We start from the raw sequence: 20,526 nt of genomic DNA on the forward strand, positions 1-20,526 counted from the left end.
TGACAGGGTGAGATACATACATGCAGGGAGATTCTTTGGGGGTGGTTGGAGGGAAAAAAATAGTGACACCTCAGATTCCACCTCACAGCCACTGAAGGAAGAAAGTGAGCTAGCCGCTAAGCCTTTTTTCCCTGCAGCCGCCTGCAAAGAGGAGATATTACCGTTCACATTTGGACCGACGCATGGATCCCACTGTCGTGTGTGTCTGCGGGTGTGTGTGTTTGTGTTTGTGTCTGTATAAGGTGTTTATCTTTTTTGCAAATGTACATCAAGAAAAATCTGTCCGCCATACAGTAGTTTGGGTTAGGTCAGAATTCTATGTGATTTCATTTCCAAGCAAAAAAATTGATCCGTAATTTTATTTTATTTTATTTTTTCTTCTGTCATTTTTCAACTCATCAAATTTACAATGTCACAGTGACGTTGAGAGCATGACGTCAATGAGATGCTTATGACGTTTTGGCCTGAGGGAGAGGCACAGGTGCTTGCTGCATGAGATGAGTGCGTTGGATAAAATTAGTCATGTTGATGGGGAAGTTTGCAATATTCAAAGAAAAACAAATGCGTTTTGGGAGACACACTCACAGGGGGCACACTCATACCACTCACAAACAGCAGCTTCACGTTATTACTCTGTTACACTTTGCTGCTACTGTTGATACACTCAAGAGTGGTTTTGGTCTTGAGACCTTTCCTGAAGCCATATTTTGAAGGTCTTGGTGTTGTCTCGGATTCAACACCCAAAAGGCTGGTTCTGATCTTGGTCTCAAAGTGGTGGGACTTGGAATTTTCCATTGAGACTGGTCAAGACCAGCATTTAGTGTATCTGGTATTCCACAACTTCTGAAGGGGGTGAAGTAGAATGAGAAAGAAAAGGAAAAAAGAAGGAGGAGAAGAACTTGGTAATACAACAAATGCATTGATACATCAATCCATCCTTTTTCCACTGCTTATCTGAAATTGGGTCAGTGGAGAGGGCAGCAGCTTTAGAAAGGAATCCCAGCTACATCATTTAGCTCTGCTGGGGGCATCCCGAGGTGTTCTCAGGCCAGCCGAGAGACACCAGCGGTGACCCAGCATGTCCCGGTCATCGCTGAGGTCTCCTCCTGGTGGGAGTTGCCCGGAACACCTCACCAGGGAGGCAATCATGAGGCATCCAAATCAGATTTTCCAGGTAGCTCATCTGGTTCCTCTCAATGCAGAGGAGCGGTGTCTCTACTCTAAGATCCTCTTAGATGACCAAGCTTCTCACCCTAACTCTAAGGGTGACCCCAGAAACCCTGCAGAAGAAACTCATTTCGGCCGCTTGTATCCGGGATCTTCTTCTTTCAATCATGACCCACATCTTGTGACCACAGGTGAGGGTAGAAACATAGATTGACGGGTAAATTGAGTGCTTCACCTTTCAATTTAGCTCCTTCTTTACCACAACGGACTGACACACAGTCTGTATCACTGCAGAAGCTGCACCACTCTTATCTGTGGATCTCCCGTTCCATTCTTCCATCACTCATGAACAAGACCCAAAGATACTCAAACTCCTCCATTTAATAAAAAAGAAACAATTGGAGCGATCCCATGCCAAAACAAAAAGGAAGGCATCGCCTTCCAAAAGTGGTGGGGGACAAAGGCATCTTTGGAGATTGGCAACTGACATGGAATTAACATTTATGCTTGACATCTAAGAATATCGTTGTTTTCCATTTATTTTTAAATCAAATTTAAAAGAATCAAATTTGAAGCCGATGACATTTACTATAGTAACACGTAACACTTGATTAGGATAAGTCATACTACCAACGTGGCATCTGTGGCCAGGGGAATATTACCCTATTGTTTCAAGGCATATTTAGATGATAGGCTGATTACTTCTAACTAAAATGCAGACTCCCAGACAGTATGTATAAGCCAGCCCAGCCAAAGCAGTGCTTGTCCACGAGGCAGGGCTTGGCCGGCGGGTCGTCCGCCCATCTCCTATGAGACACGGAAGCTCTTTTCAAAGTAGAAAACATCTCACAATCGATTGAAGTGTCCGGGGCAATATTACCCTATTGGTTAGAGCCATATTTAGATGATATGCAGATCACGGCCAAACCACCACCCCGCCCGATGCACCTGCACTTGACGGTGATAAAAACAACTTGTTACAAGGCCTGTGGACACCGTCCTTCAGTGTCACTTCCTGCTTCTTGTCGAAAACAAATCCCTCGAGAGGATTTTCATAGCGGGAGTTACAAAACGCCATATAAGTCAAAATCATGTTTTGTGGTGATGGGTCCATACTGGCTGCCGTTTTTTCATTAATAACGTACTAAAAATTATCCATTTCATGACACTTGACCTTTAATTTAAAGCTTGAAACTGCCTTTAGTAAGTTTTCCAAGTTGCATTTGCAACATGTAAGGTTTTCTTTCACGAAATCCAACAAATCCAGGTACAGTGTCCTGTACACGAACAAGACAGCTGGATTTATCACTATCAAGCCAGAAGCTTGCTTAGTAAAATGGACGGATTGATGCTGAGTAATACACAATGGGGAATTAAAATATCCACCAAAGATTTTTGAGGTGGTTATTTTTTTAAATGGGCTCCAGTATTATTTCCATGATCAAGTTTATAAAAGATTTAAAACTGAGCTGCCAGGAGGAAGAAAACCAACATTTCCCAAGAGACAGGTGGTCCTATTGGATGTAAAACTGTGTACTCAGAGAGGAGCGAGGCAATAATAGCGTGATCAAACATGATGTGATATGCTTGCCTCTTGAGTGTCAACAGTTTAGAGCAAACATTGAACAGCACTAATTCAGCAACTTACCAAACAGAAGGAAAAACGGCAGTGCAAATTTCGATAAAATAAGACTCAAAAGGAAAACAGCTGGAGTCAGCAAAGGAACCAAATGGATAACAAGAGGAAGTCTGAGTGACTTGTCCAAACCCTACTCTCATGACTTATGCACTTTCATGTTGCATTATAATTAATTATAGATCATACTGGGGCAGCCCCTAACACGGCCTCCTTGCCTCACAGGTACAAACAGTTAAATAATTCAGCAGTGAACTTGTCATCAAGGATGCAGCATGAATACAGTTACAGAGAATATACCCAGTGTTAGTCAACTCTCTTCTATGTCTTGCCACAGGACAAAATGGAGATTCTGTGAGGTAAAGGAAGCGACCCTTAAAATATGAAAGTATATTTTTCAGTAAACTGACTGAAAATAGATAGACAAAAACACGGCACAATATTAGGAACCTGCTTATCCCAAAATGAATAAAAAATACAGACAAAGGGATACCACTAAATTCTATACTTTCTTCATCAATCCATCCATTTTCTGGGCCACTTATCCTCACAAGGGTCACAGGGGTGTTGGAGCCTATGCCAACAAACTTCGGACAGGAGGCAGATTGCCAGCCAATCGCGAGGCACATAGAAACAAATAACCGTATGCACTCTCAGTCACATCTACAGGCTATTTAGAGTGTTCATTCAACCTACCATGAATGGTTTTGGGATGTTGAAGGAAACCAGAGTGCCTGGACCAAACACACACAGGGACGGTGAGAGCATATGCAAACTCCACAAAGACGGGGACAGGATTTGAACCCTGGTCCTCAGAACTGTGAGGCTGACACTCTAACCAGTCGCTCCACTGTGCCGCCCAGGTTTGCTCCCATATTCCAAAAACATCCATGGCAGGTTAATTGAAGGCTTTTAATACCCCATAGATTTTAATGTTACTGATAATGGTTGTTTGTTTATATGACCTGGAAATAAGTGGTGAATGACTAACCATTTCAAGGAGTCTCACTCAAAGATTGCTGGGATAGGCTCCTGGATGCCTGCGACCCAAGTGAGGATAAGCAGTAAAGAAAATGAATGAATGAATGAACACATTGACAGATATTGATGAACAAAGACCTTTGTGACCCATGTGATGATTCTCTTAGGTGTCAACTGATCTCAGTGTAGTAACACCTACTAGCGAGGACGATTCACTCGATCTGTTTTTTTACTGTTCTTTTTTTTGTCTTAAGTATCATTGGTATGAAAGTAAATATGTGCCACCAGCATTTGAATTAAAAATCTCACTGAAAATGTAATGTTGTAAAATTCACATTGTTATTTCAAAGTTGATCACATTTCCAATAAGTGTATTTAGGTTTTCAATGTTGACAAATTCTACATATAAAATGTCACATGCTAAGAAAGCATAATTAGATTAGCTGGGTTAAGAAGCCAGGGTTACTTCAAATCAGAACCCAACACCCAGCCAATCTAGTTATGCTTTCTTAGTTTGTGACGTCACGTGACTCAGAAAGCGTAACTGGATTGCCTCGGTGTTGGACGGTGAATTTCAGACAGCGAATCGTAGCCAGTTGAATCTGAGGAGAATGGAAATATTGCATTTTAAAGGTTTATTTTTTTTACATGGTGAATTTGTTATTGAAAAGTTAAACTGAAATACAGCTATTGGAAATGTGATCATGTTGAAATAACAATGTGATTTTTACAACATGAAAACATGAAATTTCAGTGGCAATTTTAATTCAAATCCTGGTGGCACATATTTACTTCCATACAGTGGCTAATATTAGCAGGCTTTACAAGTACCATATACCTTGAAATAAAACCACTGTTGACCTGGTACTAGCTCATCCCTAGTTCAGTCATAACCACACTCGGAGGGAAGCCATAATTACAAAGTGTGGTCTGGGCAGTGTGGGATTGATTCCTGCTCAGTGATGGTGTCGATATCTGCCCTGGGACTGGCTGGCAACCAGTTCAGGGTGTAGTCTGCCTTTCGCCTGAAGCTAGCCGGGTTGGCTCCAGCTCTCCTGTGACCCTTGTGAGAATCAGCGGCTTGGATAATGGAGGATGACAGTTTTGAAGTGGAATGGCCAATTGATCCGTCATTGACATCCAAGTTTGTCAGTTTCTAGCTAAAAATGATACTGAACTACTTGCCCAAACCTGGAGTGTTTACAGACTTCCGCAAATCTCACTTTGACATAACTATTTTGTATTTCACAAGTCAAAGTAAAAGGTTTAGTGACGGTGAGGTTAACACTGTAACACTGTTCCCAAATCACAGGAAGTTTACAGGTCACAATGTGTTCCTGCTTTCTCTTCCTCTGGGAGTTCTTGGCTTTCTTCCACAAACCAAAAACATGTACTGTAGATATCTGTAGTTGGTGAGTATGAATGTTAGTGTGCTTCGGTCATTTTGCTAGCAAAAGACTAGCTCACTGTCCTTGGCACATGCTTACTTTCCGGTGTTCAGTGACTGATGGGATCAGCTAAAAGGCAAAGTGGTATTACTAATGGATGGATGTTTACAGTGGACACCCAGTATGTACTCGTACATACTGTATCAGTGTGAAAGTGTTGTGCCGTGCACATAAACATATGTGACATCCACTGGGAAGTATAGTTTTGTGTTTGATACCTTGGGTTTTCTGACATACTGTAAATTGTACAAATACACTTTGACATGACCAGATATAGTCAGCACACTGAATGATGTTTACATTTAATCCATCCATTTTCTTTGCCTCTTATCCTCACGAGGGTCACAGGGAGTGCTGGAGCCTATCCCAGCTGTCAACGGGCAGGAGGGCAGGGTACACCCTAAACTGTTTGCCAGCCAATCGCAGGGCACATCGAGACAAACAGCCACACTCACAATCACACCTAGGGGCATTTTAGAGTCTCCAATTAATGTTGCATGTTTTTGGGATGTGGGAGGAAACCGGAGTGCCCAGAGGAAACCCACGCAGGCACAGGGAGAACATGCAAACGCCACACAAGCGGGTCGGGATTAAACCCGAGACCTCAGAACTGTGAGCCCAACGCTTTACCAGCTAAGGCACCGTGGCGCCCGTTTGCATTTAATAATAATACCAAAAAATGTGTACACCTTGTCCTGCACTCTCAAACATTTAGGATCACTCAAAATAATTTGAGTTCATTCAGTGAAGAAGAGTTGGTCCTGCACTGTAAATGATTTGTCAACTTTTTTTTATGGGTATAATTTCTTAATCTTAATGTGACAGGAAGAACCTTTTATATCATCAAACTGTTAAGTCAGAAAAATGCGACAAATTGTATTCTGACTGTAACCTTAAATACCATCCTTGTATTTCCAGCTGACACACAGCAAGTAACAATAAAGATGGATTTAGACAAAAAAAATTAATAACTTCAGATTTTAGATCCAGGTCAGACATCTAAAACCATGTTTCCCCCCACATTTTATCTCCATTGGAATGATTAACGCTGACCTGGCTTGAATTTTCACCGCAGGAAGTGTCGAGGGAATGGCAATAGCTACAAGCTATGTAAATGGTGTGACATCATACCAGCGCAACCCAGTTTAAGTTGCATACAAATAGATAAGTCAACTCAAATAATATCTCCAAGGTGGCGGTAACGATGAAATGTTCCGCTATGTGTCAGAAAATGAGATATGGAAATTCTATACTGTATGGTTGATGAGACAGCCAGTAGAATGAGAGACAGTGATGGGGACAGAGTGACAAGCTAGCAAGAGAGTTAAAGCAAGGGATGCAATAAACAAGAAGCATCCAGACTGAATTCCCTGAGATGGTCATGCATGGCTGGGCTGAATTGGCCTGGATCTGTGAGGTGAAGGCTGGGTGGGGGTTTGAGCAGCTTCTGCACGTCCAGCTGGACAGAAAAAGAGAGACAGAAAGACGACAGAGAGGGAGAGGCCCCCGGGTGCTGACAGGTGTGGGCCTCCACTCCAGCTGAGGCCTCAAAGCTGACCTGAATATTTGGATAGTTCGCTCTATGGCCCGCTCCCTCTCATGTTTTCTGTTTGTTGTCTCATTTAATATAGATTTTCTCATTTGGAGGCTACAACAAAGTCACTACTAAACATGGTGTTTGTAAAATACTTGAAACAATAAAGCTGTTTTGCCATCTCCACAATGCACTGAAAGCACAATGCAGTTCAGGAAAATACCTCGGTCTTTACAATGACTTGAGATTGCAAACAATTATGTGGGATTTGGAATATGAAGCTTTTAAGATCACAGAGCAAATTAAGCCGGCAGAGGATCAGCAAACATGTTGGAATTTTATTTGATGTAACCTTTTAAAATGTTGATATTATGTAACTCTAGTTGCAGCATTATACGTTTACCTCTTAAGTTGTCTGTTTTACTGCAGCATGTTTTTTGTTTCTCACAGTAAAAGCAAAAGCACTCTTGGTGGCTTGACAACTGGAAACACAGGAGGCAAGTAACATTTTCATTTTATCCACCAAACTTCAAATATACTCACTTGCTTTCGTTATTAGAAAGATTTCTCAGTATAATTAGTGCAGTTCAACCAAGGTGTCTAAATTATTTAGTGTAGTGTACTTAGTTTGAACATGACTCTTTGCTTTTTGTACTTACCATCAGAGTAATCGTCTCAGAAAACTGTGACTCTTTTGTCTCGTTTTTTTTTTTCCTTATTCTTAGCTCTTTAAACATATTTTCAATTGGCATTCATGTGGAACTGATTCAGAATTTTCCAATTGAATGTCAACACTGAGAACACTTTCTTAAAAAAAGCGATTCGTTCATCTTCTTTTCAATGCACAACTTTTTAAAAAATATCTGCATGAAAAAAACCCATTTAATTGGCCTCACTCCCTCATTATGGGGCGACTCTCGGCATGACAAGTAAATGAGTGCTCAAAACATGATAAGTTACAGTGAGAAGGTCAAAGCTGCTGAACAAAAACGGGACCTTTTAAAATCATTTGAAATAAGACTATATTGGACTCACGTTAAGAAATTAATTAGAGCAATATAATAGGGCTTTGATTTTCTCACAGTGTTGCAATTAGTCTCAGGATAAAAAAAAAAAGCAGAAAACCAAGTAAAATGTATGATGTGGTGGATGTAATATGTACATACAGCAATTTTACTACTTAAAAAAATGCTTACAATTCCTGTTTAAAAATAGTTTATGTATTTATAATAATAATTATATCATTATATATTATATAATATTTTGATACAAGACAAAATTGAGTTGTCTTTGTAGGTTTGGTGCTGTGCCACTCAGGCTTCCTGTGATGAAATCCATGTGAACACGTTTCTTTTGGCATCGCGAGTCTTAACTTTTATTCTGATTGGGAATGGCAATGGTGTCTTAGCTGTTAAATAGGAGCGCTAAGACCAACATGCAAGCTTGTGCATCCATGCATGCTCCTAAGCAAGTCACACACACACAACCCTTTAAACGAGCTTCTCACGCCCATGCACCCAACCACCCATACCCATACTCATGTGGATATTATCAGTTGCGCTCAGCTGAGGCTCCAGGCTTGTCCGGTCCCTGTGGCGTAGCGGTGACCATGGGAGGAAGAGCTTATCTTGAGCACCCCCCCTCCCCCGCTCTCTCTCTCCCTTGGCCCCATGCCTTGGCTCTCGAAGCTGGGAGGCAGATGCCATGCAGACTGCCAGTGTACCCTGTTACTGTGGACAAAGCTTGTAGCGCTTAATGCTTAAGGGACAAGTTTTGAAGCTCATAGTCCATCATTGTGTCCATGTGTGAATGTGCAGAGGATGAAGGTAACAGCCTTGAGGAGAACCAAATCCCTTTTCTCACCTGGAGCAGAGCAGCATTCATAAAAGGATAGATTTTAGCCAGTTATTTCCCTAGCACCTATATATAATGTTGCTATGATGTAACGGACCTGAAGGCTAATTATACGAAATTTTGAACGATTTGATGCTTCCAACCATCTACGAACTGTCAGGTCAAAGCCCTTTTCTACAGCATACAGAGAATTAGTTTTTGATACACCTCCACATGTGAATTGACCTTGCTGTTAACTGCGTATTATGTCCAAAGATTCTTTTGAGTATTTAATGTTGCTTTTCTCAGTAATTGACAAGATCCTTAGGGTAATGCAGTGATGGTGATGAAACGAAGCACGTCTTAAGGTGGAAAAGGCAACATCAGCGTGTGTCATTTTTAGAAATATTTGGAAAATATCTTTGTTTGGGCATTCAGTCAGTTCTGAACCACCTTTCTCAAAGACTCATTGCATCATCTTCTTTATTTGCAATAAACAATATCCACCGAGAAACAGAGAATATTTCTTCGCCCTAACAAAGGCAAGAACAGGTGTTTGTTGGAATGCGCAGCTGAAAATCTCCAGATGAGTCTTGCAGCTAGTTTACGGCTTTGAAAAGGTTCCTTTCCTCTCAGAGAATCAGGCCAAGTTATTCACAAAACACGAGTCTAAATATAGGGACGGAACATGAAACAGATTAACGCCACACAGTGATGGGTCTAGAAGACGGTGGCACGCAGCTTTCTTCCCGCTTTGACTGACACAGCTTTGAACCCCACGGATTGAATTCAGTGAGTAAATATCTACGGGTGTGTATGTATCTACCTAGGAGTCTTACTGTGTATCTTTTCCTAAGAAGCAAGGGTGAAAAGCAGTTCAGAGTTTGGGGCAAATCCAGTGCGTTCAAATGTCTGCTAGATGTCTAGGGCATGCAACGCAATGCGGTACAGGAAATATGACGCCACTGGAGTTTTTTTTTCCCATGGTGAGCATCTCCCTTTTGGTTGTTTGAAGGTATCAACGACTGACATGTCAGCTTTAGGGGTGAACCATGTCGTACAGATTCACAAAGAGCCCCCAGCCACCCCTCGCCCCCCACTCGCCCTCTTTGAAAACAGTAAATGGTTTGACTTTCTCAAACCCTGGTTCGTGTGTCTAAGACTGCGGTTTTTTTTTTAATATTGAATTTTTGCCTTTGATGTGCAATCACACATGCGCAAGCCCGCCACTTGCACAATTACACAGACACAATGCATTTGCTGAGATGGAGCGACTGCAGTGGGTTTGACCCATTTTGCAGAGGCAGGCTTTTGCTTTCATAACGATGGAGTGTGAAGGAGCGCATGTATATCCAGTAGCTCGCAACATGGTGATGTAGCACGACATGGTTTTTGAATCTTGAAAAAGTACGAAGCTGTTGTCTGGTTAAAATAATAATGATAAAAGTAGGGACAAAACATTCACACAAAATACCGTCATCCATAAATCTGAAATTTCAATGCTAAGAATATTGTCGAGCATCATTATATTTAAGACCAATTGTCTTTTTGTACTTTTTAAAAGCAATTTAATGTTTAATGTTCCTAAAGCAGTTCTTAAGTGTTGTCTGGCAACATTGTAGCAGTGTCGTTGACATTATATTTTGTGTCATAATAGAACGTTGTCTTATTCCTGTCACTTCCTGTTACGGCAGGGGACAAATGGAACGGGCACCATGCCTCAGAGCTACTGCAATAAGGGTGGCTGCCACGAAGTAGAAGAAAAAGGTAGGAGAGGTCATAGTGGTGGGGGTTTGCACGTGCCAAAAAAAATCAGGGAGCGGCTTCCGACCCTTGCAGCGCATCATGGCAGCAGTCAAGTGAATGTGAAAACAAGAGAAAGCTTTGCGGAATATTGATTTAATGCTGCAGCCGGAGCAGGGGAGGGCGGCAAGATGTGCGCTCCAGATTACATGCGCTCTATTTCCCACCCGTACGGAACCTTGAGTTCCTCAGCTCCACACTCAAGAGAACCAGATGGAGATGGTGAGAGATTGCACTTTCACTGGCCTTTATGAAGTCCAGCAGTGTAAAGTGCAACCCAATGGAGGATGACAACCACATTTTGAGTACAAAATAAATTGTAAAATAACGGTCCCTTTGTTTGTATAGAGACGATGAAAGCATCTCCTTGGCATCCAAAATTATTGCTTGCGCCTTCCAATTAGCTCCCTGCCTCCTAAATAAATAATAAATGTCTTCAGACCTCATTACCATCAAACATAGATTAGGAAAGTGGGTTTAGGTCTATCCAACATGGAGTGGGGGCAATTATTGAAATGTGTGTTAGTTGTGACAGGTTTTGACTAATTGAATATATTTTATTCAGGAAAAAGAGGAACCGGGCAGACCCACGAAATTCAAAAGTGATTGCGTGGCACCCTATTTTTGCAATCATGATGGGGATACAATAAAAAATCATATTTGACAATGCTGGGCGACTACTCCTGCAAATATATACTATATATGTATGTATATTTTCACTGTTTGAATTGAGTGGAGCCCCTCCCCTCCCGCGCAGCCGCGGATGAAAATATGAACAGAAAGAGGCGCACTCCCACTGTGGTGCACGGCCAAGTGAGGAGGCGCCTCACATAGCGTCGTGGGCCAATGGCACACGGCGCAGCTTGGTCGCAGTATGCGCGCCTGGCCAATCGCGCACGCCCCCCCCTGCTCACATGACGCCTTTCTATATGTTGGCTCTCCTCTCAACGCTCAATAGCGACCAACCCAGGCATCATTGCAGACTTGACACCGGCCAACTGGGACGTCCAACATCTACGGTGTGCAGTGAGAATGTGTGCTTAAAAAGAAAAAAAAAAAACAAAAAAGAAAAATGAAAAAATACATCACATGAAGATGTGCACATGATGACTCTCACTGCAGAGGAAGGACAACACACTTTTCCGCAAGCAGACGACCGGAGATGCACGCGACGAGACACAAACGCCCATAAGTTGCTAAAATAAATCGTAAGTAGAACATTGATATATATTTTTTCTATTTGCTGCTAACCTAGAAATTCATTTTTAACAAATCGCAACTATCACTATCAGCAATTTAAGAACCTGCTCAATCTTTTTTTCTTAAAAACGTGGTACTTTTTTTTTTTTTTACACCGAAGTATCTGGATTCAAGTAATTAAGTGCGGTATGTAAATGTACAAATGTACAAAGAGATCTGCACGTGTGCTTATCATGTCATCTCTTTGTGCACCCTCATGCTTTTTCCTTTGTGATACATGCGGGGGAGAGGGGGCCGGGGGGCTGTCTGCACAGCGCCATAGCATGAAATATAGATAAAAAGCACACGGCAAACCCGATGACCCGAGCCTGGCCGTCTGGCTGGCTGGCTATGCACCCGCTCCACAAGCCTCAATGAGGACAATTAGGGAGGGGGGCTGGGGCGGCCAGAGGGGGGAAAAAATGAGTTCTTAAAGGACTCTATAAACAGGGCTGGCTTCACTTCAACCCTCAGGGCAGGATATAGGTGGACAGTCCATGGCGTTGTTTTTCCACATTAAAAGCACGAGACTACCTCGATAGATAAATGAAGATTGTCCAAAAAACGTCAGATACATTTTCAGCAAAAACATGCTCTATAGACTTTACTCCATTTCCCAGCCGCACAAGATCCTCCCCACCCACCCGACCACCACCACGGCTGCACCCTATAGAGGTCATGTCACTCCCAGAACCTCTTTATTGATTTGAAATTGGTGGGGTCAACAGGCGCCATGCAGTGGGGGATGTAGAATTGATGTACATTTTAAAGTCTTGCCTTAAAACGGGTTCCTTGTGATTGTTCAACAAAATCATAGAGAATGGAGCACAGGACCAGCACCGTTTGATGTTCTAAAAGGCATCATATGGCTTTAATTAGGACCAATAAAATGTGTCTGCCCTATTCTCTCGGGCGGCACTGAGACGCGGCAAAGAAGGGGAACAGATCTTTAAAAAAAAAAAAAAAGAAAGCAACACAGAATGCCACTTAGCTGAAGCTCTTCTTATCAAATTTTTATGAGCTTACTTTTTCTTCCCTGCACCCCTCTCACCCCTCCCTTCCTTGACGCCGGTGGTATGTAGGCAACGTTCTTATTCCCTCTTTGTGCATGTGTGCACCCCTCACCCCCACCCCCCACCACCCAAACGCCACCACCCTCGACCTAACAGTCGCTTCAAACATCAGACACCTGAACACCAGACATAATAATCAAAAGATGTTCCACCGCGCACCTGAAACACAGGTGGTTCTTTCATTTCTTTTGCCTTTTCCTATTCTTTTTATGTCTTCGTCCCGCTCCAGCTGGCCCCCGTTCACATCCTTGTCTGTACTTTGAAGGCATGCAGTGTTGTTTAGGAGTTGCTGCTCATGTGGCAGCTGTGTGTGCAGTTTCTACTCCGCTTCTGTTGTTGTGTAGACTACAGTGGACCCCCACCATTCGCGAGGGTTAGGGACGAAGCGCAACCTCGAATAGAAAATTTCTTTGACTAATTGAAAGTGCCCTAAAAGTGCTTAGAATTGCGGATATTTTGAGTTTGAAATGTACACATGCCACAAGCTATGATAGCAAAATCCTTTAATAGCATTTCAAACGTAAATCTCTGCCAACGCTTAAAAATACAATCCAGTAAATTTAGATTGCAGGTAGGCGCGCAAATGCACAATGATGCTGATGAATTACTTTAGCTGAGCATTTCAGTGTAACATTTGACAGCACACCAAAGCCCTGAGTTACACTAACGGCGATGACGCGCCTTGGGGCGGTCTGAACGCTGCTCCCTCGTAGGCCGAGTTTGCCTAGAATGGTTACGCTTCTGTGTTTACCAACCCAAAACCGCTTGATCCATGCAATGACAACACAACCTGGTGGTCTTGGATAGGTTTAGCAATTTTCCAATGAGGTAATGTTGCAATTAGCAATTGTTACAGATTCCACTGGTTTTGACGCCGTGTTTAGTCCTACTTAGGTGAAACTATCTTGGGCCAAAGGAGACGAAGCAAGTGTGAGTGCCACTGTCGTAGAAATCCTCTCCCACTTCCTGTCAATCCAAATTTAACACTGCTGCAGTGAGATTTATGATTTTAGATGGAGTTAGCATGTGTGTATCCGGATTTTCTGCCTTCGGCTGGGGAGGTTTGCTTGAGCTGACAACTGGTTTGATATTTTTTGGCCGTGTTTATGGCTGAGAATAACATTTTTTTCTATCAATTAAAGAGGCACTACAATACAATAAACATCATGCAAATGCAATATTTTGACACAGCAATTAAAAAAAAAAGACTTTGGTTTTGGAATTCTACAGAATTATCTGAATAGACAATTTTTCCATGTAAAAAAATCTGTGAATAAATGAATTCTGAAATGCCAAACCGTGAATTTGTGGAAGTCCACTGTACGTAAATGTTAGACTGAAGGACGAATGACTCATACAGCTGGAGAAGACATTCATAAGGAAACATCACTGAGTTTTGTCCAGGAGTGTGTGCATTTTTGTGTATACTAGTTTCATTGAACATACTTAATCCACTTGAAAACTGGAGTTATTGACTTTTTGTCCAATATGTGAATGCACAAGTGCTCCATTGCAATTTTTTACATTTTCATAAATATTGTATATACAGAGGAAATCTCCAAAATGCAACAAACTTTATAGACTATAAGGCATTCCTTGCATTTATTTTTATAATTTTTTTTAAGTAAGACACTCAGTCGCTCCATTCAGGAGGTTGGTGGCTTTCAGCAAGGGGGCGAAGGTTGCACCTGAAGTCAATCAGAAAGAAACGCTAATTCTGGGAGGTCGTAGGTAAAATGCATCAGCATTCATTTATTTTGAATGAGTCATCTTCAAAAGCATCCTCCTTTTGAGAAGGCCAGACTTCTAGATGTGTTGGTTCGGGATTACATCACCCTCGTGCTGCTGCATTTGTGTAATAATGAGACAGAATATTTCATGGAAAACAGTCATTTTAGATCACTAGTTCAATCTATAGGGTCATAAATATATTTATGCTACATAAGTTCCATAATGCCGGAAAGACAATCAAAATCATGCCATTTAGTATCTCTTGCAACTGTCAAAAACATTGATGCTGTTGATCCAAACGTTGACAGTTTTGGTAAACATGTTTGTTTGAGGATTATTTCTAGCCTCAACTTGCAAAACGGCGTACGTAATCTCATCACGTGACAAGTGTAGGAAAAAAAATGTGCACAGGGGTCCAGTCGCAATCCTGACACTTGTTTGTGTGTTTGCTGAAAGTTGACTTGTTTGTCATGGCGTCAAGGAGATTGAGGATATCTCTTCCTCCGCCACCACCCTTTGAAGGGGGAAGTAATAAAAAGTTCAATGGGTGCAACAAGCTGTTCTCCCTCCTACACTTTGAGGCTTTCTACCTGGAGATGAATAGGAGGCCCCTCCATAACGAAGGGGGAAAACAGAACAGTTTATTGAAGGCTAAGGATGTGGGGGGATGCTCTTACGACTTATAGACACTTGGTGTGAAATAGTCTAACGCAAATCAGCACTGCTGCATTGAAATAAAGGTCTTTCTCTCTGTGTGAAAAATGTCAGAATTACATTGAAAAACGTACATTGTGCAAACGCTCAATTTAAGTAGGTCAAATGTAAACAGCACTGTTAAATCCTTCCGTGCATCGAAATGGTGCCTACCAAGTGTGGTCCGACAACCTCCGTGTTAATGATTTTGGACAATCATAAAGACACAGATTAGGATTTTCAATAACCAGATTTATTCGCGAAGGGGTGAAGGAATGGTTAGTGCGGAGTCATTCAATTACCACCATGCCCTTTCCTGGGAAAAGTCCTAGCTGTGAAGAGGTTAATTGTTTTTGAATCTTCACCCATGGGGGGAAAACGGTTGAATGGAACGGGAATAGGGAGGGGGGGGGGGGGTTTGGATAATTGGGCCGGCTATGGATTACCACAACCGGAGGTGGAGGCGGAAATACAAGGAAGGTCTGTGAAAGCCTCGTGTTGTGTGAATCCACCGCAGGAGTTGCAGGGAGAGGAAGCACTCCATTTCTCTTTGGCCTACAAGATGACCCTTGACTCCTTGCATGCTCCTTCTTTCTTCAGGTGCAAGCCCTCAATGTCAGCAGCTCCCACACAGACAAGTACTACAAGTTCAAATTTCACACTGTGAGCAAAGGAGAAGAAAATTGCAGATGCTTTTTTTCTCATTTTCCTCTTTTTCTTGCTATTGTCACAGGGCCCCTCGTTAAAGTCTGCTAGTAAGTCATCATATTTTTTTTTTCTCCTCTAAAATGTTTCCTCTTCTGGAAAAAAGGATTCCGTATCTTTCAAAAATAGGTTAAAAAAAAGTGATGACTTGACATGGTGCAATAATCACAGGAGGGCTAATCAGAAGCATGTCATGTATAATTACTGCAGTGTTTGATAACAGCAACGCAAATCACCTCAGGCCATTAGAGAAAGTTTCCCCGCGCTATTAATAAGTGTTCATAAATTTCAAGAAGTCGTGGAAGGAGCAAGCCCTCTGCATGGCCCACTGGCTGAAGCACTGTGAGGTTAATGAACTAATCTTCATACTTGCCGCTACCATCTGTGGGAGAAACAAGGCAGATGCTCGCCGCTCGACACTGTTGCACCATGCATGGAGGAACATGGCACCGCCATACAGCTTGATGAACACATTTAACATTTGGCCTGTGGTTAAATCCTCTCCGTTCACTCAGAATAGCGTGAGAATGCTTATTAAACCTAATCTTGATCAATATCATATGATCAACCTTCATTGAAGGGCAAAAAGTGCCCGTTAACAAAAAATATTAAATACATCGTGGCGCCCGCCTTAAATTGTAATCGACAGAAGAGTGGAATTGTTTCTCCATTCAAAAGGTTTTGTAGAAATCAGTTAAGTGACTTTTGCTAAATATTGGTGTGGAGCCGTCTATATCATTAACATAATATTGTGGCAGATGTTGACAGGTCAATGCTTCAAGAAAGTTTCGCCAACCCCTTTCACCATTACAGCTAAACGCTTTCATTTACAATCTACTTCCCAATTTAAAAAAAATACATTTTTCTTGAAATTTGAAAACTACCTACCTAAATGGTCTTCCTGTTTGCATGTACAAGAATGCAATTATTACACGTGATCACGAATAAAAAAGAGATTAATGTATAACCATTAGTTGTGTCACAATACCAAAATCCTATCTTTGATACTGTACCCGCAAAAAGAACCTCGATACCGGTACTTAAGCAATACCACGGCAAAAATCTAAAAACTCAGTAATATCTTCCATCCATCCATTTTCTGTTGCGCTTTATCCTCACAAGGGTTACTGGCGTTTTTTAGCTCATCGCAACCTTTTGGGCACACATTCACACCTATGGGCAATTTTAGAGGCTTCAATTAAATAGCCTCGCATGTTCTTGGCCTGCACAAGCACGGGGAGAACACTCCACACTGGAAAGGCCGGGATTTGAACACTTAGCCTCAGAACTGTGAGGCAGAAGCTCTAACCAGTTGGGCAACTGTGCCACCTCAGTAAAAGCAGTGGAATAAAAGCCAACAAAACAACTGTTTTTATTCATTCAAAATATTACAATAAACTTGAAAAACTATTAGACTATTCTTAACATTAGTTATATTTAAATAATTAGAACAATGCCTTCATTATCATACTTCATATTATGTATTAAGGAATTTGTGTCTGTATGTATCAAGAACAGTATAATCTATATGCAGTACAAGTATGATATACAGTATACAGACATGAAAGAAAAAAAGAGCATCCTGGTTTTTTCAATTTCTTATTTAATGCAATACATTGTCCCACTAATCATTTTCTGAAGAATACAAAACCTTAATTGTATTATTAAATATAATTTTGGTTATTATCAAGAAAACCATGGAAAGTGGTTTTCTTCAAAAAAAAAAGAGTAAAATAAAATAAATAAAAAATAAAGAGTTACATATAAGCTCTTAAGGTCAACTTTTGATCTATTTTCAGTAATTATATTTGTCCAAACAAAGGTAACTTTAATGACACCTGGCATAAAAAATGAACAAGAAACTTAAGAAACAACAATTGGTTAATATTCTATCCATATTATTTCTATTTTTACATGTGCTTTACTCACACTGTATTTCAAGCTTTCCATTCAAGCTTTTTGTGTGCAGTATTATGAGTTGTATTTCATCTCTTCACTCGTAAACAATACATGTGCACCGACTCATTGCAGTGCTCTTTTTAAATACATATTGACCTGCGGCACTCAAAAAGTGGACCTTTTTTTATCCACTTGGACAGTAGGTGGTTTTTCCTTTGCCGTCAGGTGGATTTCTATTCTTCTCGAAATGGTCTCCGACGACGAGCGTATAGCCCCTGTCCGGGTTGGAGCGCACCAAACTGTGCTTCCGTGCTGAATTGTCTGATGCTAGCGATATGATCGATCTGCTGGCGTAAACACTGTCTCTCGTGTGCAGCAAATGCCACAAAACAGCACAGGAGAATCGACTGCGTATGATGATGACTTTGCTCAAACAGCGTTGTGAGCCGCGGACTTTGAAGTTACGACGCGACGGCGAACGATAGCGCATGCTAACTTGTGTGCAGGAGACAGTTTGAAGCCATTTCCACACAACTTCCAGGAAGACAGGAAGTCATTTGCAGACCTTTGGCTGATAGCATAGTAAAAAGAACATTCTTGATACACTCTTTTACTGTAAGAATATCATGAAGACTGCTTACCATCAATGAAACTGAATGAAAACAGAGATTACGTTGAAAACTAATCCAAGGCTGGTTTGGCCATAATCGCAACCTGCCTGGTGGAATCAGATAAGGAAGCGGACCCCTCATAGGAAGGTGATTGGGCCCCAGGGCAGCTTGACTTGACAACCATCCTTAATTGGTGCGCTGGATTACAAATGTACACACCAAAACAGCCAAATGGAGGAGGAGAGGGGGCGGTCACAATAATCCCAGTTGGATGCATGGAAATAAATAAATGGGCGTATTTTTGAACACCTTCTTTTGTCTTCTTCTTCTTTGGGGAGTGGCTCTTACCATTTTCATCAATTAATGGCTTGAAGAAAATAAAATCCTCTTGCTTTTGACAAAGCGTCAGAGCCAGTGTGAGTGTTTGTCTCAGATCAGCTCTTTGTAGTGCATTCAGAGGTGAAAGGGTAGCGCTAAGAGGCCTGTGATAGGACAGTAGAGCTGCCAGGTTGACTCGAAAGAATTTTCACGGTTTTACGATAGCAGCGCATTTGTCGGATGGTCCCAGCACAGCTTAATATGATTTAAATAAGAAGGTTTCTCCATGAAAGCGGCAAGATGTCAGGTTAGTCATTTTTCAGCTGAACGCTCTCCTGTGTTCTCAACTTTTCTTCAGCTGACGTAGGCACTGTCTGAGCTTTTTCTCTCACAACTAAGCTTGTACAACATTTATGCGGCAGTGAAGATGAAAAGGCATCATCGCTTCACTTCATGTCAGCAAATTCCTCCCTAGAAGTTCACTCAAGCACTCCTCTCCCACTATAAGTATCTGTTTCTAAAAATACCACGGACTCCTCCTTGTAAAGTTTTTTTATTTGTACTTTTTGTAAGCGCATGTTTTTAGCGGACTGGCACTTCATACCTCAAGAGGCAAAAGTAAGCCAGAGTACAAAAGAGTATGAAATTAGACACAGCCCAGACAGGATCTGTTCATTTTAGCACCACAGGAACGAGGACAATAATGGATTTAGCCTTAGATTGTGATATATGACTGCCTCCTTTGCCTTTTGTGTGCAAAAGCAGATATTTTCTTGTTACAGCTCACCCATACATTGTACCCAAAATAAGATGTCTTAAGGATGAGAAGTCAGGTAATTTAACATGAAATGAGGACGTGTGATTACTGGGTGGATATATTTAGTTAGCCTTTGTTTCCGAATCCTAAGTGACATTTTCATTTTTTCCACTTTCCAAGCCTTTTATGCTTGAAAACCTCCCATGAATGAACCCGTACGTATTTTGGGTTTTATCGTCGATGTGGGACCATCGGGCGTAATGAAGTTCTGTTTCTCAGCGTGAGTCGGGAAGCCTCATCATTACCAGTGCGTCTCTCATCATCTCCCACCTAATTGAAGACAATATAACGAGACAACGGGGTCTCGCTCTCCATTCTGCATCGGTGGCGCGCTCTACGGAACGTGCCGGTTTGTTCAAATGCCAAGGGGGTCATTAGATGTATGGATACTTGAATTCTCTCAACTTTGTTTAATTTGGCCTGAGAAGCTGGACAATTATGCCAACATTTCCCGAGAGACTGCTCATTTCGGTCAGCTTCCACACTCCGTGGCCGCCCACCCTTGTAAAGACGAGATGTGTCTGGGTCATATGTTGGGCGGGGTACAGCGAGGGCGAAAGGGGGGGGGGTGTTATGGCGGCAAATGGTTTGAGGCAGGAATGGATTTCGGGGCGGTCTGCCTCTGGAGGAGTTGTCTCAGATGATTAGGAGAGCCGTGTGGGGAGGGTCCCCCAGTGCCTGGCCTCCTTCACCTCCCTAATATGCACTGAATAGGCCCCCCTCTACTGTGCGTTTGTTGTGGGGTTTGACGGGAGGGGAGGGATTATGTCTGGCCATGGTTTAGGAGTGTTTGTCATCTGCCCCCTCGAGGCCTGCATTGGTTTCTTTGTCTGTGTGTCAGGCATGGGTACAATGTCACAGTACACAATGAACTTCAACAATCGGGGCATCTCGGGCGAGGAGGTAACACGGGATTTCATGTCTGGGTTTGTAATTTTGATCAAATTTGTTTAATGGTTGGAACCCAGTAGGGATATAAACACTAATAACTGACATTTACTACAAATTTAGAATTATACTTTATTTTTCCTAAACTTA

General features: G+C 41.9%; 1 long non-coding RNA gene across 2 annotated transcripts in view; it reads left to right on the top strand.

The window, feature by feature from the left end:
* The first annotated feature begins 11,236 nt into the window (after positions 1-11,236).
* The window catches only part of LOC133504093 (uncharacterized), a 30,477-nt gene continuing 21,187 nt past the window's right edge, over positions 11,237-20,526 (top strand). The window contains exon 1 of one of the 2 annotated variants that reach the window (XR_009795899.1): positions 11,237-11,610. This is a non-coding gene — a long non-coding RNA (uncharacterized LOC133504093). The remainder of the gene's footprint in view (positions 11,611-20,526) is intronic. The other variant, XR_009795898.1, reaches the window with a different exon arrangement.

Source organism: Syngnathoides biaculeatus, chromosome 7, assembly GCF_019802595.1.
Source record: "Syngnathoides biaculeatus isolate LvHL_M chromosome 7, ASM1980259v1, whole genome shotgun sequence".
Taxonomy (NCBI): Eukaryota; Metazoa; Chordata; class Actinopteri; order Syngnathiformes; family Syngnathidae; genus Syngnathoides; species Syngnathoides biaculeatus.